At 36.6% G+C, this 8,596-nt stretch overlaps 2 pseudogenes; one reads left to right on the top strand and one right to left on the bottom strand.

Moving 5' to 3' along the window:
* Positions 1-3,560: 3,560 nt before the first annotated feature.
* LOC118974252 (tetraspanin-19-like) lies at positions 3,561-4,355 on the bottom strand (annotated as a pseudogene).
* A 767-nt stretch (positions 4,356-5,122) lies between these two features.
* LOC119004272 (eukaryotic translation initiation factor 4E-like) lies at positions 5,123-5,771 on the top strand (annotated as a pseudogene).
* The last annotated feature ends 2,825 nt before the right edge of the window (positions 5,772-8,596 follow it).

The following is an 8,596-nucleotide window of genomic DNA, read 5'->3' as shown; positions in this document are numbered from 1 at the left end:
CCCTTTCTCTACAAATAAATAAATAAAATCTTTTTTTTTAAGTTCAAGTTAAATAAATCATCCTACTGCCACAGAATGGAATACTTCGTAGCCATTTAAAGTAAGAATATAGATCTATGTTAATAAACACAGAAATCGATCCATGACATACGAAGTGGAGAACATGAGTTACAAACAGTATGTATACATTATTTCTCTTAAAAAGAGAGAGACAGAGAGAAAGAGAGCACTACAGAGAAATGAAGAGAAAATATATAAATGTCAAGACACCAAAACATGAGCAAATTTTATCCTGGATAACGGGATTACGAGTGATTGTTATTTTCTTTTATATCTTTATTTGTGTTTTCTTAACTGTTCTTAATGAGCAAATATTATTTTTACTATCAAAAAATCCTATTTTGAAAGTTTTGTAAATATTTTTGTCTTTTTTTTATATTTTATTTATTATCTTTAGAGGGGAAGGAGGGAGGGAGAGAAATATCAATGTATTATTTTTGTTTTTTAATTACAGTTGACAGACAATATTACATGAGTTTCAGGTGTACAACACAGCAAGTAGACATTTCCATAACTTACAAAGTGATTCCCCCGATATTTTTAGTACCCACCTGGCACCATACATAGTTATTGCAATATTATTGACTGTGTTCCCTAGACTGTATTTTACATCCCATGACTGTAACGACCAATTTGTACTTTTTAATCCTTTCACCTTTTTCACCCATCTCCTCCAACCTCCTCCCACCTGGCAACCATGAAAATGCTCTATGCATCTGTTTCTGTTCTGCTTGTTCATTTATTTTATTTTTTAGATTCCACATATAAGTGAAATCACATGGCATTTATCTTTCCCTGTCTGACTTACTTCACTCAACACAATACCTTCTAGTTCCATCCACGCTGTTGCAGATGACAAGCTTTCACTGTTTTTATTCTTGCTCAGCAAAGCTATCATTTAGAACTGAAGGACAGTCGATAAAGAGCTTTCCAGGCAAGAAAAAGCAAAAGGAGTTTATCAGCATCAAACCAGTATTACAATAAATGTTAAAGGGTCTTTTCCCAGAAGAATAAAAAATAAATAAAAATATTAATACTAAAATGGTAATAAATACATATCTATCAACAATTACTTTAAATGCAAATGAATTAAATACTTCAATCAAAAGACATATGGTGGCTGAATGGATAACAAAGCCAGACCTTTACCCATGCTGTCTACAAGGAACTCACTTCAGGGGGAAAGACACCCACAGACTGAAATTAAAAGCATGGAAAAGATATTTTGTGGAAATGAAAATGGGGGTGGGGCGGAGGGAAAGCTATGCTAGCACTACTTAATACCAGACAAAATAGACTTTAAAGCAAAGGCTATAACAAGAGACAAAAAAGGACCTAGCAATTTCACTTTTTGATATTTATTCAAAGAAACCCAAAACACTAAATTGAAAAGACATATACATCTGTATGATCATTGGAGTATTATGTACAAAAGCTTAAATGCGGATGAAACCTGCATGTCTATCAATAGATGAATGGATAAAGAAGTGGTGCACATATACTATGGAATAAAACCCCCTTTAGGGGGAAAAAAAGAGTTTCCTATTAATAGTAGTTCAGCCCTGGGTAGGTAGCTTGGTTGGTTACCTAACAAGGTTAGGTAACCTTGGTTGCATCTCCTGATACACCAAGGTTGAGGGTTCGATCCCTGGCCAGGGCATATACAAAAAAACAACCAATGAATGCATAAATGAGTGGAACAACAGCAACAACAAAACACAGTACTTCACACCTTCATCAGCAGTTATCATCCTGGGCAGGATTCTAACAGCTAGCTAGGAGCAAGGCCTGGAGGAGAGACAGAAATTGAAAAGGGGAGTGAAAAAATACCAAAGAAAAATATCTGAATTATATTTAAATTAGGTGAATACATTTCAGGGATTTATGTACATATCTGCCTCCCCTGAGAGAATGTGCTTTCCTAAAGGTTAGTTATAATGTCTGGTCTATTTTTATAAATCAGTATACGGTACCCTGCCCGACACATCATAGGTGCTTAATACAGACTTGTTAAATGATTATATGAATGAATGACAGCCAATCAAGAATCACTATTTTACTAGCTCTAAGTGTAATCCCTTTATCCCATCCTGGTATAGTTTATTTTACTTCTGCACATCTAATATGGAGAATTAGCAGCCCATTTTTACCTGTGGACTTAACTATCTTTGAGTTCTTAGAGATATTACTTATACTCTGGTGAGTTAATTTCTACTTGCAAATTATCTTATGTTTTCTTCTTTTCATTACTTTGAAGTATTTCTCCTTCAGAAACCTATCCTTGACTTTTGCAATAACTTAAAATGAAGAGTGTTTACCATATCTTTGAGGAATTTCAAAATTCTTAAGCTCACCTTTGCATCATTTTCTTTCCCATTCCCACATTTATATTTCTCTAAAGGTTACTTTGCAATTTTTTTCCCATCTTATCATACGTACCTTCAGGTGCCAAGGTCATTATAATTGGCAATGTTCTTTGCAAAAGAACAACCTGTTCATATGTTAGGGTTGAGGTGAGCCTTGTAGTTTAAAATATGACCCGACACTGAAGGAAAATATTTGAAGCTAGAACTGGCCTAGTATATCAGCAGAAATGTTGGGGACAGTTCACAACTTAGGAAGACGTGCCTTGGTTTCTGATGATCTCTCATTTAAATATATATATATATACAAATATATACATATGTAATTATATATAAATATTGTGAGGTAGCCCATTTGATAATAACTTACTTCCTTTTCCTCCATTTTCTATTGCAAACCTGTGTTACTCGTGTGCATTGGAAGTCTTACAAAGGCTTTAGGAAGTCCTTATAAAGCCCTCTTCATTTATGACTCGGTAGTTTTCTGAGGTGGTATGCTTTGATTCCTTTCCCTTAATTTTTTGTGTATCAACTGGGAGGTTTTGCTTAGTGGTTACCATGAGACTTATATAATGCATCTTTGGGTTATAACAGTCCATTTTAAGCTGGTAACAACTTTACTTCAAACCTATACAAGAGCTCTACATTTCACACTCCTTCCACATTTTATGTTTTTGATGTCATAATTTACATAGGTAAATTATTTACATAATTTATCTTGTTTTATATTGTATATCCATTAACAAATTATTTTCATTATAGTTATTATTAATTCCTGTCTTTTAATCTTTATATTAGAGCTATAAGTGATTACCAACCACTATTATAATAGCAGAGTATTCTCTTTTTTATAATTAAATAGATTTTATGTATTTATTTTTATAGAAAGGGGAAGGGAGGGAGAAAGAGAGGGGGAAAAGCATCATTGTGAAAGAGAAACATCATTGGTTGCCTCTCCCCCATACCCCGGCAAGGGACCAAACCTGTGACCCAGCCATGTGCCCTCAGGAGGAATCCAACCAGCAACATTTTGCTTCACAGAATAACACCCAACCAACTGAGCCACAGCAGTCAGGGCTACAATGTTGTTATTTTGGGAATTAACTGGTTTCTTCTTGACAAATTAAAATCCAAAAATCACATTTTTGCATGTACTCTATTCTTGATACATCTGAAGAGACAGTTAATGAGACTTGAGACCTCTGAAACCAAAAGTGCAAAGTTAATTCCAATTAATGTTAAAATATTAGCTTGATGCCATATGTTGACCTTATTTTCACAACTCTCCAGGTAAGTTGCATTCAGTGGCTCATCAAAAACCCAATTTCTTAATATGGAATTCATGCAAGAGCATGGTATCTGTCCTGAATTTTCTTTATTCTTATTCTTTATCCAGTCTGTGTAATTGTGTTGGCCACAACACTGTAATGTTTTCTGTAAAGCATTCAGAGCAGTCCACTCAGGTATGTCTTCAGGCACATCTTTAGACCCATACTGAGAAAATGGCTAAATCAATTTCATCACGCCATACTTGGTGAACCTCTTCTTTCTTTGTGAAGGTGAGTGCCGAAAGTGCAACCTGAACACCACAGGCCCACACTAACAGTACTGCATACAGAATTAGGAGACATCTGATTTCATTGTGAATTCCCAAATAACCCAAGAGACAAAGAAAAACAATAGCCAACCCAGTTCCAATAAAAGTTCCAAAAATATATACTATCAAGTGATTATTTTCCATCTAGAGCAGTGAAGAAAGTATTTCTGTCTAGTAAAAGCCATGCACCAAATCCCATGAATAAAAGTCCAAAACCCAAGAAAGCTCCATTAATAAGATTAAGAAAGTACTTTAAAATTAATAATTTGCTCTTCCTCAACATTCTTTTCCTCCTCACAAAGTGATGATTCCAGCTCCTGAGATGCAGCATTAGTTCCAATATCAGAGTATTCTGAGTTTAATGATATATTTACCTTTACAAGTGAGTTTTATACTTTCATATGTTTTCATTTTAGTTATTATCTTCCTTTTGTTTCAGCTTGAAGAACAGCCTTTAATATTTCTTGTAAGGTTCATCTGGCAGTGATGAATTCCTTCAGCTTTTGTTTGTCTAGAAATATCTTTATCTTTTTCAACTCGGAAGAACAACTTTGTTAGGTACAATATTCTTGGTTGGTAGCTTTTTTCTTTCAGCACTTGAATATATCATCCCACTCCATTATAGCCTACAAGTCTCTGCTGAAAAATCTGCTCACACACAAATCTCCTTGGCTTTCAGAGCTAGATATTTTGTGACTTGACCATTAAGTGGGACCTTAAAAGCTGAGATGCTAGATGTACAGTCCAAACCCTTCACTCCTCAGGAGAGCGTTCGCTCAATTATATGGTGTTGTGTTAGGGGTGGAATGTACAGTGAGAATACCTCTCCATCTTTCCCACACATTACCGTGTTAGTATTTTCTCATTTAACTGATGTGTAGAAGTCACTCGGTTAGTTTTGGGATTTCTCTGAGATGGAATAGCTCTAGGTGACTGGGGGAAGAAGGAAGTTTAGATTCCTATGTCATCATCTTGGTCCCCTGTCTAAATGTGTATGTTATTAATTTTTAAAAAGAATTCCTTAAATCACAAGAATGTGTGGAGGGATCTGTTTGCTTGTTTTTGTAGAAGATAACAAGCTGACTCCAAAATGCATATAAAAATGGCAACTGTGGAACGTGAAACCACCCCTACCCCTAATCCCCCACCGGCAAAAGAAGAGAAAACAGAATCTAACCAGGAGGTTGCTAACCCAGAACACTATATTAAGCATCCTTTACAGAACAGATGAGAACTCTGTGTTTTTTCTTTAATGATAAAAGCAAAACTTGGCCAGTAAACCTTCAGCTGATCTCTGAGTGTGATACGATTGAAGACTTTGGGGCTCTGTACAACCATATCCAGTTGTCTAGTGATTTAATTCCTGACTGTGACTGCTCACTTTTTAAGGATGGTATTAAGCCTATGTGGGAAGATGAGAAAAGCAAATGAGGAGAACGATGGCTGATTGCATTAAGCAAACAGCACAAAGTGACCTCAACCACTTTGGCTAGAGACACTGCTAGGCCTTACTGGAGAATCTTTTGATAACTACATGATGATGTATGTGGAGCTGTTGTTAACGTCAGAGCTAAAGGTGATAAGATAGTACTATGGACTACTGAGTGTGAAAACAGAGATGCTGTTGCATATGTAGGGAGGGTATGCAAGGAAAGTTAGGGCTTCCTCCAAAGATGACAGTTAGTTATCAGTCCCATGCGGATACAGCTACTAAGAGCAGCAACACCACTCACAATAGGTTTGCTGCTTAAGAAGACCTTCCGAGTGTTCTCATAGGAGACTGCGTCAAGCAACTGAGATTTGGGAGCTGAACCAAAGCCTCTTCAAAAGCAGAGTGAACTGCATTTAAATTTGATTTCCATCTAAATGTTGCTAGGATGTAAGAGAAGTCTCATTCGCCTTTGTCTTGTATTTCTGTGTTCATTTTTAAAAAAATTTTGGCTAGAGTGTCCACTTACCCAGTCAAAGAATTACAAAACACATCATCCCCAGAATCCATAAATGTGTTTCTGGCCCACTCTGTAATAGCTTAGGAAAATTTTCATTACAAACATTTTACCCATCCACAAAGTTGAAAAAGAACTTGCATTTCTATAACTTACAGGAAAAAAGTTCTGTTTATGTTCCATTGTGAGATATGTAAATAATATTGATAATAAAGTAATGAAATATCATTTTTAAAAGAACAAAGTTTTACTATTTATGTTCCATTACATTGGGTGAAAAAGGTAAAGGGATTAAGAAGTACAAATTGGTGGTTACAAAATAGTTATGGGGATATAGAGTACAGCACAAGGAAAATAGTCAATAACATTGTAATAGCTAAGTATGGTGCCAGGTGGGCACTAGAATTATCAGCGTGATCACTTTGTAAATTATATAAATGTCTAACTTTGTTATACACCTGAAACTAACATAAAATAATATTGAATATCAATTGTAATTAAAAATAATAATAAAACAAAATGTACCCATGGTAAAAACTGAAATATTATACAACAATGTAAAATGAAAAGTGAAAGTCCTTCTGTACCTCCCATCTACAATGACTCATGTCTTGGAAGTCTTCCACAAGCGTCTTCTCAAGCACAGCCATTCCCCTTTCCTCCAAGTAGGTAATAACTGTCCTAAATTTTTGCATTTATTGTTATCTTACTTTTTGTTTTAGTTTCACTGCACATGGATGCATTTTAAACTATGTATCATTTAAATGTGTATGTTTTAGAATGCACATACCATATTTTTTGGACTATAAGATGCACTTTTTTTTACCACATTTTTTTGCTTCAAAATTTTTTTCCTATCTTCCTCCTCTAAAACTGAGGTGCATCTTATGGTGCAGTCCCCAGACACACCTAGGTTTTAGAGGGGAAACTGGGGGGAAATTTTTTGAAACAAAAAATGTGGTTAAAAAAGTGCATCTTATAGTCTGAAAAATACGGTACATGTCACATAATATCATACTTCATATATTTTGCAGTTTGTTTCTATCATTCAATACTATGCTGTTACAATTTATTCATATTGATGGGTAAAGTGAAGTTAAGCTCTTTGCCGCATAGTATTCCATTACATATTCTGCACTAATATACATATGTGGTTATCAAACATGTGAAATAGTGCTCACTTCAGCAGCACACATATACTAAATATCTGAAATACGGCTATTGTGAAAAGAAGAGAAAAATGTGGCTATGGTGACTGGGGAATTGAGTTTGTTATCTTAATTAATTTAAATTTTAATGGCCACGTGAGACTAACGATGCAGTGCTGGTATAGGCTTAGGAGTAGAATTGACAGGTCCTATAACATATACATCTTGTATTTTAAGGGACCATGACAAATTGCTTTATTCCCACCCATAGGGCATAGGAGTTCCTGTGGCTCTACAGCCTCACAAACACTTCTACTGTCAAAGAAATGTGAATCAGAACTATCTGAGGAGCTTCTAAACACACACACACACACACACACACACACACACACACACCCTTCTGTAGGAGGAGGAGGGTATGAGTGCATGTATTTTCAAAAAGCTTATCAAACGATTTTCTACTCACATGTTCCCTGGTGGCCTCAGGGCTGAAGGCCTTTGGAGACATTAGACAAGGAAGGGTAAGCCCTACAGTTCTGTTTTAGAATAATAGCGAAATGAAGGATTAGACGGGAGGACTAGATATCTACAGGAAACCTGGTGAATTAGCTATCCCAACCGTGCAAACAAGGGACGATGCAGAGCCGCACTATGGTGCTAGCTGTGGAGACAGATCTGGAAGCCATGTTCATGTCACGAAAAAGGAACTTAACTCCTCAATCAAGCTTCTTAACTCAATATTGACAATAACCACTGATGTTCACAGCTGAATAAAGGACACATTTCTAGGTCTGCAACACAACAATTACATGGTTTTTTTCAAAAGATTTCACTTATTTATTTTTAGAGATGGGGAAGGGAGGGAGAAAAAGAAAGAGAGAAGCATCTATGTGTGAAAGGAACATCGATTGGTTGCTTCACACACATGCCCCACCCGGGGACCAGGCCCACACCCCAGGCATGGGCCCTGACCAGAAATCAAACCAGTGACCTTTCCCTTTGCAAGACGCTACCCAACCAACTGAGCCACACTGGCCAGGGTAATAATTACATGTTTTTGCCTTGTGAAATTAGCAGGTGTTCCCACATAACTATTCCTTTCCCAAGGTTCCATACACATTCTCTGAAGCACAATAAATACAAGAAAGACCTGATGAGGCCTTCATCTTCCAAGTCACCCATTTTCCGTGAAAAGTACTTAGAACTCAAACTTAAAACCACTCACCTAGACGAGGTTGCTAAATAGGCACTTCTCCCTTGTCTAGGCCTCACTGCCTCCCTGCCTGGAGCCCGGAAGACACCCGGACAGGGGCAAAGCAGGACACTTGCTGTGACATCATTGGCCACAGTCTCTCACCTGAGAGTGGTCACCTGTCATGAACTGTATTCAAAACCAAGAACCAAGGTGTAGTCTGAGCTCCTTTAAGCTCAAGAGTTTGGGGGCTAGTGGGGAGTCCCCAGAGAAGACTTTGGAAGAGCAGC

This window comes from Sturnira hondurensis, unplaced genomic scaffold (assembly GCF_014824575.4).
Source record: "Sturnira hondurensis isolate 20B ecotype Veracruz unplaced genomic scaffold, ASM1482457v3 Scaffold0019216, whole genome shotgun sequence".
Taxonomy (NCBI): Eukaryota; Metazoa; Chordata; class Mammalia; order Chiroptera; family Phyllostomidae; genus Sturnira; species Sturnira hondurensis.
The sequence above is the reverse complement of the archived record's forward strand: the minus strand, read 5'-3'. Positions and strand labels throughout refer to the sequence as shown.